Consider the following 12,687-nt stretch of genomic DNA (forward strand, 5'->3'; position numbering starts at 1 on the left):
GTTGTTATGCTTGATGCCATCTTCCTTCCTTTTTGGCCCCTATACAGAAGAAATTCTTAATCTCACAATTGCACTATCAGTAGAGACGCAGCCAAGGTAAATTTGAGGTTTTACGCAAGTGAAATTCCCATTTTTAAGATAGGAAGTTTGTTTTTCAGATGATGAAAACAAGGCACTGCTGAGATTCGAACTCAGGATCTCCTGTTTACTAGACAGGCGCTTTAACCAACTAAGCCACAGCACCACAAGCTGGAAAGCCTATGAAATCTAGGGAAGATGTCAGCACCAATCAAAACTTTCAAGTGGTTAACTTAGCAAGACAACATTGAGTTGAGTTTCATTCCATGCACACAGAAACGAGGAACAGGATGTAATTCTCAGTCATGAAGTCCAGCTTTAATTTGGGACTTATTTTTCTTCCAAGTTATGACACAAAATAGGCGGATTGAAGGAATTCCACGGCAGGGCCAAAGGAGGAAAAATTAGGAATGATTGAAAAGTTGGTATTAAAACCCTGAGCACTGGTTTATTTCTTACAGAGTTTGCCCCATTCTAACTTTAAAAAATAGACAATGTAGGAGATAATATAAGGCCACTCTGACAAAAGCTGACATAAAATCTTCAGAGAAAGCACACTGACTGGTAAAAATTATCATTACATCTTATCTCCTTAGCGCATGAGCGCCATGTAGACGAGGTGGCCGAGTGGTTAAGGCGATGGACTGCTAATCCATTGTGCTCTGCATGCATGGGTTCGAATCCCATCCTCGTCGGTTTAATCTGCTTGTTACACGTTGTATTGTTTTGATTTCTTTTCTAGCCCAAGCGGTAGATACTTCAAGCTTGAAAGTTTATCTTCCTTTTTAAGAAAGCTGCTATCAAACTTTGCAGAGTCAGAAGTGTAATTCCACTGGTTTTATCTTTTAATGCTTGATGCATCCTTTATTCTCTAAAGAAAATTATATCATCTAATTCCTTTTTAAGCACTTCGACAGCAGAGATTTTTTTCTCTCAACTGCACTATGTTAGGACTGTGGTAAAGACAGGTTTAATGTCATACAAGAACAAAAGTCCTCTTTTTTTGGCTAAAATGGCCCAAACTGAGGTGAAGAAAGAAAAGCACTGCTGACATTTGAAATCAAGATTTTCTGTTTACTAAACAGGCGCTTTGACCAACTAAGCTAAAGACAAAATCCACTGGTTTTATGTTGTTATGCTTGATGCCATCTTCCTTCCTTTTTGGCCCCTATACAGAAGAAATTCTTAATCTCACAATTGCACTATCAGTAGAGACGCAGCCAAGGTAAATTTGAGGTTTTACGCAAGTGAAATTCCCATTTTTAAGATAGGAAGTTTGTTTTTCAGATGATGAAAACAAGGCACTGCTGAGATTCGAACTCAGGATCTCCTGTTTACTAGACAGGCGCTTTAACCAACTAAGCCACAGCACCACAAGCTGGAAAGCCTATGAAATCTAGGGAAGATGTCAGCACCAATCAAAACTTTCAAGTGGTTAACTTAGCAAGACAACATTGAGTTGAGTTTCATTCCATGCACACAGAAACGAGGAACAGGATGTAATTCTCAGTCATGAAGTCCAGCTTTAATTTGGGACTTATTTTTCTTCCAAGTTATGACACAAAATAGGCGGATTGAAGGAATTCCACGGCAGGGCCAATGGAGGAAAAATTAGGAATGATTGAAAAGTTGGTATTAAAACCCTGAGCACTGGTTTATTTCTTACAGAGTTTGCCCCATTCTAACTTTAAAAAATAGACAATGTAGGAGATAATATAAGGCCACTCTGACAAAAGCTGACATAAAATCTTCAGAGAAAGCACACTGACTGGTAAAAATAATCATTACATGTTATCTCCTTAGCGCATGAGCGCCATGTAGACGAGGTGGCCGAGTGGTTAAGGCGATGGACTGCTAATCCATTGTGCTCTGCATGCATGGGTTCGAATCCCATCCTCGTCGGTTTAATCTGCTTGTTACACGTTGTATTGTTTTGATTTCTTTTCTAGCCCAAGCGGTAGATACTTCAAGCTTGAAAGTTTATCTTCCTTTTTAAGAAAGCTGCTATCAAACTTTGCAGAGTCAGAAGTGTAATTCCACTGGTTTTATCTTTTAATGCTTGATGCATCCTTTATTCTCTAAAGAAAATTATATCATCTAATTCCTTTTTAAGCACTTCGACAGCAGAGATTTTTTTCTCTCAACTGCACTATGTTAGGACTGTGGTAAAGACAGGTTTAATGTCATACAAGAACAAAAGTCCTCTTTTTTTGGCTAAAATGGCCCAAACTGAGGTGAAGAAAGAAAAGCACTGCTGACATTTGAAATCAAGATTTTCTGTTTACTAAACAGGCGCTTTGACCAACTAAGCTAAAGACAAAATCCACTGGTTTTATGTTGTTATGCTTGATGCCATCTTCCTTCCTTTTTGGCCCCTATACAGAAGAAATTCTTAATCTCACAATTGCACTATCAGTAGAGACGCAGCCAAGGTAAATTTGAGGTTTTACGCAAGTGAAATTCCCATTTTTAAGATAGGAAGTTTGTTTTTCAGATGATGAAAACAAGGCACTGCTGAGATTCGAACTCAGGATCTCCTGTTTACTAGACAGGCGCTTTAACCAACTAAGCCACAGCACCACAAGCTGGAAAGCCTATGAAATCTAGGGAAGATGTCAGCACCAATCAAAACTTTCAAGTGGTTAACTTAGCAAGACAACATTGAGTTGAGTTTCATTCCATGCACACAGAAACGAGGAACAGGATGTAATTCTCAGTCATGAAGTCCAGCTTTAATTTGGGACTTATTTTTCTTCCAAGTTATGACACAAAATAGGCGGATTGAAGGAATTCCACGGCAGGGCCAATGGAGGAAAAATTAGGAATGATTGAAAAGTTGGTATTAAAACCCTGAGCACTGGTTTATTTCTTACAGAGTTTGCCCCATTCTAACTTTAAAAAATAGACAATGTAGGAGATAATATAAGGCCACTCTGACAAAAGCTGACATAAAATCTTCAGAGAAAGCACACTGACTGGTAAAAATAATCATTACATGTTATCTCCTTAGCGCATGAGCGCCATGTAGACGAGGTGGCCGAGTGGTTAAGGCGATGGACTGCTAATCCATTGTGCTCTGCATGCATGGGTTCGAATCCCATCCTCGTCGGTTTAATCTGCTTGTTACACGTTGTATTGTTTTGATTTCTTTTCTAGCCCAAGCGGTAGATACTTCAAGCTTGAAAGTTTATCTTCCTTTTTAAGAAAGCTGCTATCAAACTTTGCAGAGTCAGAAGTGTAATTCCACTGGTTTTATCTTTTAATGCTTGATGCATCCTTTATTCTCTAAAGAAAATTATATCATCTAATTCCTTTTTAAGCACTTCGACAGCAGAGATTTTTTTCTCTCAACTGCACTATGTTAGGACTGTGGTAAAGACAGGTTTAATGTCATACAAGAACAAAAGTCCTCTTTTTTTGGCTAAAATGGCCCAAACTGAGGTGAAGAAAGAAAAGCACTGCTGACATTTGAAATCAAGATTTTCTGTTTACTAAACAGGCGCTTTGACCAACTAAGCTAAAGACAAAATCCACTGGTTTTATGTTGTTATGCTTGATGCCATCTTCCTTCCTTTTTGGCCCCTATACAGAAGAAATTCTTAATCTCACAATTGCACTATCAGTAGAGACGCAGCCAAGGTAAATTTGAGGTTTTACGCAAGTGAAATTCCCATTTTTAAGATAGGAAGTTTGTTTTTCAGATGATGAAAACAAGGCACTGCTGAGATTCGAACTCAGGATCTCCTGTTTACTAGACAGGCGCTTTAACCAACTAAGCCACAGCACCACAAGCTGGAAAGCCTATGAAATCTAGGGAAGATGTCAGCACCAATCAAAACTTTCAAGTGGTTAACTTAGCAAGACAACATTGAGTTGAGTTTCATTCCATGCACACAGAAACGAGGAACAGGATGTAATTCTCAGTCATGAAGTCCAGCTTTAATTTGGGACTTATTTTTCTTCCAAGTTATGACACAAAATAGGCGGATTGAAGGAATTCCACGGCAGGGCCAATGGAGGAAAAATTAGGAATGATTGAAAAGTTGGTATTAAAACCCTGAGCACTGGTTTATTTCTTACAGAGTTTGCCCCATTCTAACTTTAAAAAATAGACAATGTAGGAGATAATATAAGGCCACTCTGACAAAAGCTGACATAAAATCTTCAGAGAAAGCACACTGACTGGTAAAAATAATCATTACATGTTATCTCCTTAGCGCATGAGCGCCATGTAGACGAGGTGGCCGAGTGGTTAAGGCGATGGACTGCTAATCCATTGTGCTCTGCATGCATGGGTTCGAATCCCATCCTCGTCGGTTTAATCTGCTTGTTACACGTTGTATTGTTTTGATTTCTTTTCTAGCCCAAGCGGTAGATACTTCAAGCTTGAAAGTTTATCTTCCTTTTTAAGAAAGCTGCTATCAAACTTTGCAGAGTCAGAAGTGTAATTCCACTGGTTTTATCTTTTAATGCTTGATGCATCCTTTATTCTCTAAAGAAAATTATATCATCTAATTCCTTTTTAAGCACTTCGACAGCAGAGATTTTTTTCTCTCAACTGCACTATGTTAGGACTGTGGTAAAGACAGGTTTAATGTCATACAAGAACAAAAGTCCTCTTTTTTTGGCTAAAATGGCCCAAACTGAGGTGAAGAAAGAAAAGCACTGCTGACATTCGAAATCAAGATTTTCTGTTTACTAAACAGGCGCTTTGACCAACTAAGCTAAAGACAAAATCCACTGGTTTTATGTTTGATGCCATCTTCCTTCCTTTTTGGCCCCTATACAGAAGAAATTCTTAATCTCACAATTGCACTATCAGTAGAGACGCAGCCAAGGTAAATTTGAGGTTTTACGCAAGTGAAATTCCCATTTTTAAGATAGGAAGTTTGTTTTTCAGATGATGAAAACAAGGCACTGCTGAGATTCGAACTCAGGATCTCCTGTTTACTAGACAGGCGCTTTAACCAACTAAGCCACAGCACCACAAGCTGGAAAGCCTATGAAATCTAGGGAAGATGTCAGCACCAATCAAAACTTTCAAGTGGTTAACTTAGCAAGACAACATTGAGTTGAGTTTCATTCCATGCACACAGAAACGAGGAACAGGATGTAATTCTCAGTCATGAAGTCCAGCTTTAATTTGGGACTTATTTTTCTTCCAAGTTATGACACAAAATAGGCGGATTGAAGGAATTCCACGGCAGGGCCAAAGGAGGAAAAATTAGGAATGATTGAAAAGTTGGTATTAAAACCCTGAGCACTGGTTTATTTCTTACAGAGTTTGCCCCATTCTAACTTTAAAAAATAGACACTGTAGGAGATAATATAAGGCCACTCTGACAAAAGCTGACATAAAATCTTCAGAGAAAGCACACTGACTGGTAAAAATAATCATTACATCTTATCTCCTTAGCGCATGAGCGGCATGTAGACGAGGTGGCCGAGTGGTTAAGGCGATGGACTGCTAATCCATTGTGCTCTGCATGCATGGGTTCGAATCCCATCCTCGTCGGTTTAATCTGCTTGTTACACGTTGTATTGTTTTGATTTCTTTTCTAGCCCAAGCGGTAGATACTTCAAGCTTGAAAGTTTATCTTCCTTTTTAAGAAAGCTGCTATCAAACTTTGCAGAGTCAGAAGTGTAATTCCACTGGTTTTATCTTTTAATGCAATTCCACTGGTTTTATCTTTTAATGCTTGATGCATCCTTTATTCTCTAAAGAAAATTATATCATCTAATTCCTTTTTAAGCACTTCGACAGCAGAGATTTTTTTCTCTCAACTGCACTATGTTAGGACTGTGGTAAAGACAGGTTTAATGTCATACAAGAACAAAAGTCCTCTTTTTTTGGCTAAAATGGCCCAAACTGAGGTGAAGAAAGAAAAGCACTGCTGACATTTGAAATCAAGATTTTCTGTTTACTAAACAGGCGCTTTGACCAACTAAGCTAAAGACAAAATCCACTGGTTTTATGTTGTTATGCTTGATGCCATCTTCCTTCCTTTTTGGCCCCTATACAGAAGAAATTCTTAATCTCACAATTGCACTATCAGTAGAGACGCAGCCAAGGTAAATTTGAGGTTTTACGCAAGTGAAATTCCCATTTTTAAGATAGGAAGTTTGTTTTTCAGATGATGAAAACAAGGCACTGCTGAGATTCGAACTCAGGATCTCCTGTTTACTAGACAGGCGCTTTAACCAACTAAGCCACAGCACCACAAGCTGGAAAGCCTATGAAATCTAGGGAAGATGTCAGCACCAATCAAAACTTTCAAGTGGTTAACTTAGCAAGACAACATTGAGTTGAGTTTCATTCCATGCACACAGAAACGAGGAACAGGATGTAATTCTCAGTCATGAAGTCCAGCTTTAATTTGGGACTTATTTTTCTTCCAAGTTATGACACAAAATAGGCGGATTGAAGGAATTCCACGGCAGGGCCAATGGAGGAAAAATTAGGAATGATTGAAAAGTTGGTATTAAAACCCTGAGCACTGGTTTATTTCTTACAGAGTTTGCCCCATTCTAACTTTAAAAAATAGACAATGTAGGAGATAATATAAGGCCACTCTGACAAAAGCTGACATAAAATCTTCAGAGAAAGCACACTGACTGGTAAAAATAATCATTACATGTTATCTCCTTAGCGCATGAGCGCCATGTAGACGAGGTGGCCGAGTGGTTAAGGCGATGGACTGCTAATCCATTGTGCTCTGCATGCATGGGTTCGAATCCCATCCTCGTCGGTTTAATCTGCTTGTTACACGTTGTATTGTTTTGATTTCTTTTCTAGCCCAAGCGGTAGATACTTCAAGCTTGAAAGTTTATCTTCCTTTTTAAGAAAGCTGCTATCAAACTTTGCAGAGTCAGAAGTGTAATTCCACTGGTTTTATCTTTTAATGCTTGATGCATCCTTTATTCTCTAAAGAAAATTATATCATCTAATTCCTTTTTAAGCACTTCGACAGCAGAGATTTTTTTCTCTCAACTGCACTATGTTAGGACTGTGGTAAAGACAGGTTTAATGTCATACAAGAACAAAAGTCCTCTTTTTTTGGCTAAAATGGCCCAAACTGAGGTGAAGAAAGAAAAGCACTGCTGACATTCGAAATCAAGATTTTCTGTTTACTAAACAGGCGCTTTGACCAACTAAGCTAAAGACAAAATCCACTGGTTTTATGTTTGATGCCATCTTCCTTCCTTTTTGGCCCCTATACAGAAGAAATTCTTAATCTCACAATTGCACTATCAGTAGAGACGCAGCCAAGGTAAATTTGAGGTTTTACGCAAGTGAAATTCCCATTTTTAAGATAGGAAGTTTGTTTTTCAGATGATGAAAACAAGGCACTGCTGAGATTCGAACTCAGGATCTCCTGTTTACTAGACAGGCGCTTTAACCAACTAAGCCACAGCACCACAAGCTGGAAAGCCTATGAAATCTAGGGAAGATGTCAGCACCAATCAAAACTTTCAAGTGGTTAACTTAGCAAGACAACATTGAGTTGAGTTTCATTCCATGCACACAGAAACGAGGAACAGGATGTAATTCTCAGTCATGAAGTCCAGCTTTAATTTGGGACTTATTTTTCTTCCAAGTTATGACACAAAATAGGCGGATTGAAGGAATTCCACGGCAGGGCCAAAGGAGGAAAAATTAGGAATGATTGAAAAGTTGGTATTAAAACCCTGAGCACTGGTTTATTTCTTACAGAGTTTGCCCCATTCTAACTTTAAAAAATAGACACTGTAGGAGATAATATAAGGCCACTCTGACAAAAGCTGACATAAAATCTTCAGAGAAAGCACACTGACTGGTAAAAATAATCATTACATCTTATCTCCTTAGCGCATGAGCGGCATGTAGACGAGGTGGCCGAGTGGTTAAGGCGATGGACTGCTAATCCATTGTGCTCTGCATGCATGGGTTCGAATCCCATCCTCGTCGGTTTAATCTGCTTGTTACACGTTGTATTGTTTTGATTTCTTTTCTAGCCCAAGCGGTAGATACTTCAAGCTTGAAAGTTTATCTTCCTTTTTAAGAAAGCTGCTATCAAACTTTGCAGAGTCAGAAGTGTAATTCCACTGGTTTTATCTTTTAATGCAATTCCACTGGTTTTATCTTTTAATGCTTGATGCATCCTTTATTCTCTAAAGAAAATTATATCATCTAATTCCTTTTTAAGCACTTCGACAGCAGAGATTTTTTTCTCTCAACTGCACTATGTTAGGACTGTGGTAAAGACAGGTTTAATGTCATACAAGAACAAAAGTCCTCTTTTTTTGGCTAAAATGGCCCAAACTGAGGTGAAGAAAGAAAAGCACTGCTGACATTCGAAATCAAGATTTTCTGTTTACTAAACAGGCGCTTTGACCAACTAAGCTAAAGACAAAATCCACTGGTTTTATGTTGTTATGCTTGATGCCATCTTCCTTCCTTTTTGGCCCCTATACAGAAGAAATTCTTAATCTCACAATTGCACTATCAGTAGAGACGCAGCCAAGGTAAATTTGAGGTTTTACGCAAGTGAAATTCCCATTTTTAAGATAGGAAGTTTGTTTTTCAGATGATGAAAACAAGGCACTGCTGAGATTCGAACTCAGGATCTCCTGTTTACTAGACAGGCGCTTTAACCAACTAAGCCACAGCACCACAAGCTGGAAAGCCTATGAAATCTAGGGAAGATGTCAGCACCAATCAAAACTTTCAAGTGGTTAACTTAGCAAGACAACATTGAGTTGAGTTTCATTCCATGCACACAGAAACGAGGAACAGGATGTAATTCTCAGTCATGAAGTCCAGCTTTAATTTGGGACTTATTTTTCTTCCAAGTTATGACACAAAATAGGCGGATTGAAGGAATTCCACGGCAGGGCCAATGGAGGAAAAATTAGGAATGATTGAAAAGTTGGTATTAAAACCCTGAGCACTGGTTTATTTCCTACAGAGTTTGCCCCAATCTAACTTTAAAAAATAGACACTGTAGGAGATAATATAAGGCCACTCTGACAAAAGCTGACATAAAATCTTCAGAGAAAGCACACTGACTGGTAAAAATAATCATTACATCTTATCTCCTTAGCGCATGAGCGCCATGTAGACGAGGTGGCCGAGTGGTTAAGGCGATGGACTGCTAATCCATTGTGCTCTGCATGCATGGGTTCGAATCCCATCCTCGTCGGTTTAATCTGCTTGTTACACGTTGTATTGTTTTGATTTCTTTTCTAGCCCAAGCGGTAGATACTTCAAGCTTGAAAGTTTATCTTCCTTTTTAAGAAAGCTGCTATCAAACTTTGCAGAGTCAGAAGTGTAATTCCACTGGTTTTATCTTTTAATGCTTGATGCATCCTTTATTCTCTAAAGAAAATTATATCATCTAATTCCTTTTTAAGCACTTCGACAGCAGAGATTTTTTTCTCTCAACTGCACTATGTTAGGACTGTGGTAAAGACAGGTTTAATGTCATACAAGAACAAAAGTCCTCTTTTTTTGGCTAAAATGGCCCAAACTGAGGTGAAGAAAGAAAAGCACTGCTGACATTCGAAATCAAGATTTTCTGTTTACTAAACAGGCGCTTTGACCAACTAAGCTAAAGACAAAATCCACTGGTTTTATGTTTGATGCCATCTTCCTTCCTTTTTGGCCCCTATACAGAAGAAATTCTTAATCTCACAATTGCACTATCAGTAGAGACGCAGCCAAGGTAAATTTGAGGTTTTACGCAAGTGAAATTCCCATTTTTAAGATAGGAAGTTTGTTTTTCAGATGATGAAAACAAGGCACTGCTGAGATTCGAACTCAGGATCTCCTGTTTACTAGACAGGCGCTTTAACCAACTAAGCCACAGCACCACAAGCTGGAAAGCCTATGAAATCTAGGGAAGATGTCAGCACCAATCAAAACTTTCAAGTGGTTAACTTAGCAAGACAACATTGAGTTGAGTTTCATTCCATGCACACAGAAACGAGGAACAGGATGTAATTCTCAGTCATGAAGTCCAGCTTTAATTTGGGACTTATTTTTCTTCCAAGTTATGACACAAAATAGGCGGATTGAAGGAATTCCACGGCAGGGCCAAAGGAGGAAAAATTAGGAATGATTGAAAAGTTGGTATTAAAACCCTGAGCACTGGTTTATTTCTTACAGAGTTTGCCCCATTCTAACTTTAAAAAATAGACACTGTAGGAGATAATATAAGGCCACTCTGACAAAAGCTGACATAAAATCTTCAGAGAAAGCACACTGACTGGTAAAAATAATCATTACATCTTATCTCCTTAGCGCATGAGCGGCATGTAGACGAGGTGGCCGAGTGGTTAAGGCGATGGACTGCTAATCCATTGTGCTCTGCATGCATGGGTTCGAATCCCATCCTCGTCGGTTTAATCTGCTTGTTACACGTTGTATTGTTTTGATTTCTTTTCTAGCCCAAGCGGTAGATACTTCAAGCTTGAAAGTTTATCTTCCTTTTTAAGAAAGCTGCTATCAAACTTTGCAGAGTCAGAAGTGTAATTCCACTGGTTTTATCTTTTAATGCAATTCCACTGGTTTTATCTTTTAATGCTTGATGCATCCTTTATTCTCTAAAGAAAATTATATCATCTAATTCCTTTTTAAGCACTTCGACAGCAGAGATTTTTTTCTCTCAACTGCACTATGTTAGGACTGTGGTAAAGACAGGTTTAATGTCATACAAGAACAAAAGTCCTCTTTTTTTGGCTAAAATGGCCCAAACTGAGGTGAAGAAAGAAAAGCACTGCTGACATTCGAAATCAAGATTTTCTGTTTACTAAACAGGCGCTTTGACCAACTAAGCTAAAGACAAAATCCACTGGTTTTATGTTGTTATGCTTGATGCCATCTTCCTTCCTTTTTGGCCCCTATACAGAAGAAATTCTTAATCTCACAATTGCACTATCAGTAGAGACGCAGCCAAGGTAAATTTGAGGTTTTACGCAAGTGAAATTCCCATTTTTAAGATAGGAAGTTTGTTTTTCAGATGATGAAAACAAGGCACTGCTGAGATTCGAACTCAGGATCTCCTGTTTACTAGACAGGCGCTTTAACCAACTAAGCCACAGCACCACAAGCTGGAAAGCCTATGAAATCTAGGGAAGATGTCAGCACCAATCAAAACTTTCAAGTGGTTAACTTAGCAAGACAACATTGAGTTGAGTTTCATTCCATGCACACAGAAACGAGGAACAGGATGTAATTCTCAGTCATGAAGTCCAGCTTTAATTTGGGACTTATTTTTCTTCCAAGTTATGACACAAAATAGGCGGATTGAAGGAATTCCACGGCAGGGCCAATGGAGGAAAAATTAGGAATGATTGAAAAGTTGGTATTAAAACCCTGAGCACTGGTTTATTTCCTACAGAGTTTGCCCCAATCTAACTTTAAAAAATAGACACTGTAGGAGATAATATAAGGCCACTCTGACAAAAGCTGACATAAAATCTTCAGAGAAAGCACACTGACTGGTAAAAATAATCATTACATCTTATCTCCTTAGCGCATGAGCGCCATGTAGACGAGGTGGCCGAGTGGTTAAGGCGATGGACTGCTAATCCATTGTGCTCTGCATGCATGGGTTCGAATCCCATCCTCGTCGGTTTAATCTGCTTGTTACACGTTGTATTGTTTTGATTTCTTTTCTAGCCCAAGCGGTAGATACTTCAAGCTTGAAAGTTTATCTTCCTTTTTAAGAAAGCTGCTATCAAACTTTGCAGAGTCAGAAGTGTAATTCCACTGGTTTTATCTTTTAATGCTTGATGCATCCTTTATTCTCTAAAGAAAATTATATCATCTAATTCCTTTTTAAGCACTTCGACAGCAGAGATTTTTTTCTCTCAACTGCACTATGTTAGGACTGTGGTAAAGACAGGTTTAATGTCATACAAGAACAAAAGTCCTCTTTTTTTGGCTAAAATGGCCCAAACTGAGGTGAAGAAAGAAAAGCACTGCTGACATTCGAAATCAAGATTTTCTGTTTACTAAACAGGCGCTTTGACCAACTAAGCTAAAGACAAAATCCACTGGTTTTATGTTGTTATGCTTGATGCCATCTTCCTTCCTTTTTGGCCCCTATACAGAAGAAATTCTTAATCTCACAATTGCACTATCAGTAGAGACGCAGCCAAGGTAAATTTGAGGTTTTACGCAAGTGAAATTCCCATTTTTAAGATAGGAAGTTTGTTTTTCAGATGATGAAAACAAGGCACTGCTGAGATTCGAACTCAGGATCTCCTGTTTACTAGACAGGCGCTTTAACCAACTAAGCCACAGCACCACAAGCTGGAAAGCCTATGAAATCTAGGGAAGATGTCAGCACCAATCAAAACTTTCAAGTGGTTAACTTAGCAAGACAACATTGAGTTGAGTTTCATTCCATGCACACAGAAACGAGGAACAGGATGTAATTCTCAGTCATGAAGTCCAGCTTTAATTTGGGACTTATTTTTCTTCCAAGTTATGACACAAAATAGGCGGATTGAAGGAATTCCACGGCAGGGCCAAAGGAGGAAAAATTAGGAATGATTGAAAAGTTGGTATTAAAACCCTGAGCACTGGTTTATTTCTTACAGAGTTTGCCCCATTCTAACTTT

The 12,687-nt window shown here is 38.6% G+C and overlaps 21 non-coding genes across 21 annotated transcripts; 10 read left to right on the forward strand and 11 right to left on the reverse strand.

The window, feature by feature from the left end:
- Positions 1 to 170: 170 nt before the first annotated feature.
- On the reverse strand, positions 171 to 244 carry TRNAT-AGU (transfer RNA threonine (anticodon AGU)). Its single transcript has one exon. It is a non-coding gene; the product is annotated as a tRNA-Thr (tRNA).
- Positions 245 to 691: 447 nt separating this feature from the next.
- On the forward strand, positions 692 to 773 carry TRNAS-GCU (transfer RNA serine (anticodon GCU)). Its single transcript has one exon. It is a non-coding gene; the product is annotated as a tRNA-Ser (tRNA).
- Positions 774 to 1,377: 604 nt separating this feature from the next.
- Positions 1,378 to 1,451, reverse strand: TRNAT-AGU (transfer RNA threonine (anticodon AGU)). The gene has a single exon. It is a non-coding gene; the product is annotated as a tRNA-Thr (tRNA).
- A 447-nt stretch (positions 1,452 to 1,898) lies between these two features.
- On the forward strand, positions 1,899 to 1,980 carry TRNAS-GCU (transfer RNA serine (anticodon GCU)). The gene has a single exon. It is a non-coding gene; the product is annotated as a tRNA-Ser (tRNA).
- A 604-nt stretch (positions 1,981 to 2,584) lies between these two features.
- TRNAT-AGU (transfer RNA threonine (anticodon AGU)) lies at positions 2,585 to 2,658 on the reverse strand. The gene has a single exon. It is a non-coding gene; the product is annotated as a tRNA-Thr (tRNA).
- A 447-nt stretch (positions 2,659 to 3,105) lies between these two features.
- TRNAS-GCU (transfer RNA serine (anticodon GCU)) lies at positions 3,106 to 3,187 on the forward strand. Its single transcript has one exon. It is a non-coding gene; the product is annotated as a tRNA-Ser (tRNA).
- A 604-nt stretch (positions 3,188 to 3,791) lies between these two features.
- TRNAT-AGU (transfer RNA threonine (anticodon AGU)) lies at positions 3,792 to 3,865 on the reverse strand. The gene has a single exon. It is a non-coding gene; the product is annotated as a tRNA-Thr (tRNA).
- Positions 3,866 to 4,312: 447 nt separating this feature from the next.
- Positions 4,313 to 4,394, forward strand: TRNAS-GCU (transfer RNA serine (anticodon GCU)). The gene has a single exon. It is a non-coding gene; the product is annotated as a tRNA-Ser (tRNA).
- A 596-nt stretch (positions 4,395 to 4,990) lies between these two features.
- TRNAT-AGU (transfer RNA threonine (anticodon AGU)) lies at positions 4,991 to 5,064 on the reverse strand. Its single transcript has one exon. It is a non-coding gene; the product is annotated as a tRNA-Thr (tRNA).
- Positions 5,065 to 5,511: 447 nt separating this feature from the next.
- TRNAS-GCU (transfer RNA serine (anticodon GCU)) lies at positions 5,512 to 5,593 on the forward strand. The gene has a single exon. It is a non-coding gene; the product is annotated as a tRNA-Ser (tRNA).
- Positions 5,594 to 6,224: 631 nt separating this feature from the next.
- On the reverse strand, positions 6,225 to 6,298 carry TRNAT-AGU (transfer RNA threonine (anticodon AGU)). Its single transcript has one exon. It is a non-coding gene; the product is annotated as a tRNA-Thr (tRNA).
- Positions 6,299 to 6,745: 447 nt separating this feature from the next.
- On the forward strand, positions 6,746 to 6,827 carry TRNAS-GCU (transfer RNA serine (anticodon GCU)). The gene has a single exon. It is a non-coding gene; the product is annotated as a tRNA-Ser (tRNA).
- Positions 6,828 to 7,423: 596 nt separating this feature from the next.
- On the reverse strand, positions 7,424 to 7,497 carry TRNAT-AGU (transfer RNA threonine (anticodon AGU)). Its single transcript has one exon. It is a non-coding gene; the product is annotated as a tRNA-Thr (tRNA).
- Positions 7,498 to 7,944: 447 nt separating this feature from the next.
- TRNAS-GCU (transfer RNA serine (anticodon GCU)) lies at positions 7,945 to 8,026 on the forward strand. Its single transcript has one exon. It is a non-coding gene; the product is annotated as a tRNA-Ser (tRNA).
- A 631-nt stretch (positions 8,027 to 8,657) lies between these two features.
- On the reverse strand, positions 8,658 to 8,731 carry TRNAT-AGU (transfer RNA threonine (anticodon AGU)). Its single transcript has one exon. It is a non-coding gene; the product is annotated as a tRNA-Thr (tRNA).
- A 447-nt stretch (positions 8,732 to 9,178) lies between these two features.
- On the forward strand, positions 9,179 to 9,260 carry TRNAS-GCU (transfer RNA serine (anticodon GCU)). The gene has a single exon. It is a non-coding gene; the product is annotated as a tRNA-Ser (tRNA).
- A 596-nt stretch (positions 9,261 to 9,856) lies between these two features.
- Positions 9,857 to 9,930, reverse strand: TRNAT-AGU (transfer RNA threonine (anticodon AGU)). Its single transcript has one exon. It is a non-coding gene; the product is annotated as a tRNA-Thr (tRNA).
- A 447-nt stretch (positions 9,931 to 10,377) lies between these two features.
- Positions 10,378 to 10,459, forward strand: TRNAS-GCU (transfer RNA serine (anticodon GCU)). Its single transcript has one exon. It is a non-coding gene; the product is annotated as a tRNA-Ser (tRNA).
- Positions 10,460 to 11,090: 631 nt separating this feature from the next.
- On the reverse strand, positions 11,091 to 11,164 carry TRNAT-AGU (transfer RNA threonine (anticodon AGU)). Its single transcript has one exon. It is a non-coding gene; the product is annotated as a tRNA-Thr (tRNA).
- Positions 11,165 to 11,611: 447 nt separating this feature from the next.
- Positions 11,612 to 11,693, forward strand: TRNAS-GCU (transfer RNA serine (anticodon GCU)). The gene has a single exon. It is a non-coding gene; the product is annotated as a tRNA-Ser (tRNA).
- A 604-nt stretch (positions 11,694 to 12,297) lies between these two features.
- Positions 12,298 to 12,371, reverse strand: TRNAT-AGU (transfer RNA threonine (anticodon AGU)). Its single transcript has one exon. It is a non-coding gene; the product is annotated as a tRNA-Thr (tRNA).
- Between the last annotated feature and the right edge of the window lie 316 nt (positions 12,372 to 12,687).

Source organism: Ranitomeya variabilis, chromosome 7 (assembly GCF_051348905.1).
Source record: "Ranitomeya variabilis isolate aRanVar5 chromosome 7, aRanVar5.hap1, whole genome shotgun sequence".
Taxonomy (NCBI): Eukaryota; Metazoa; Chordata; class Amphibia; order Anura; family Dendrobatidae; genus Ranitomeya; species Ranitomeya variabilis.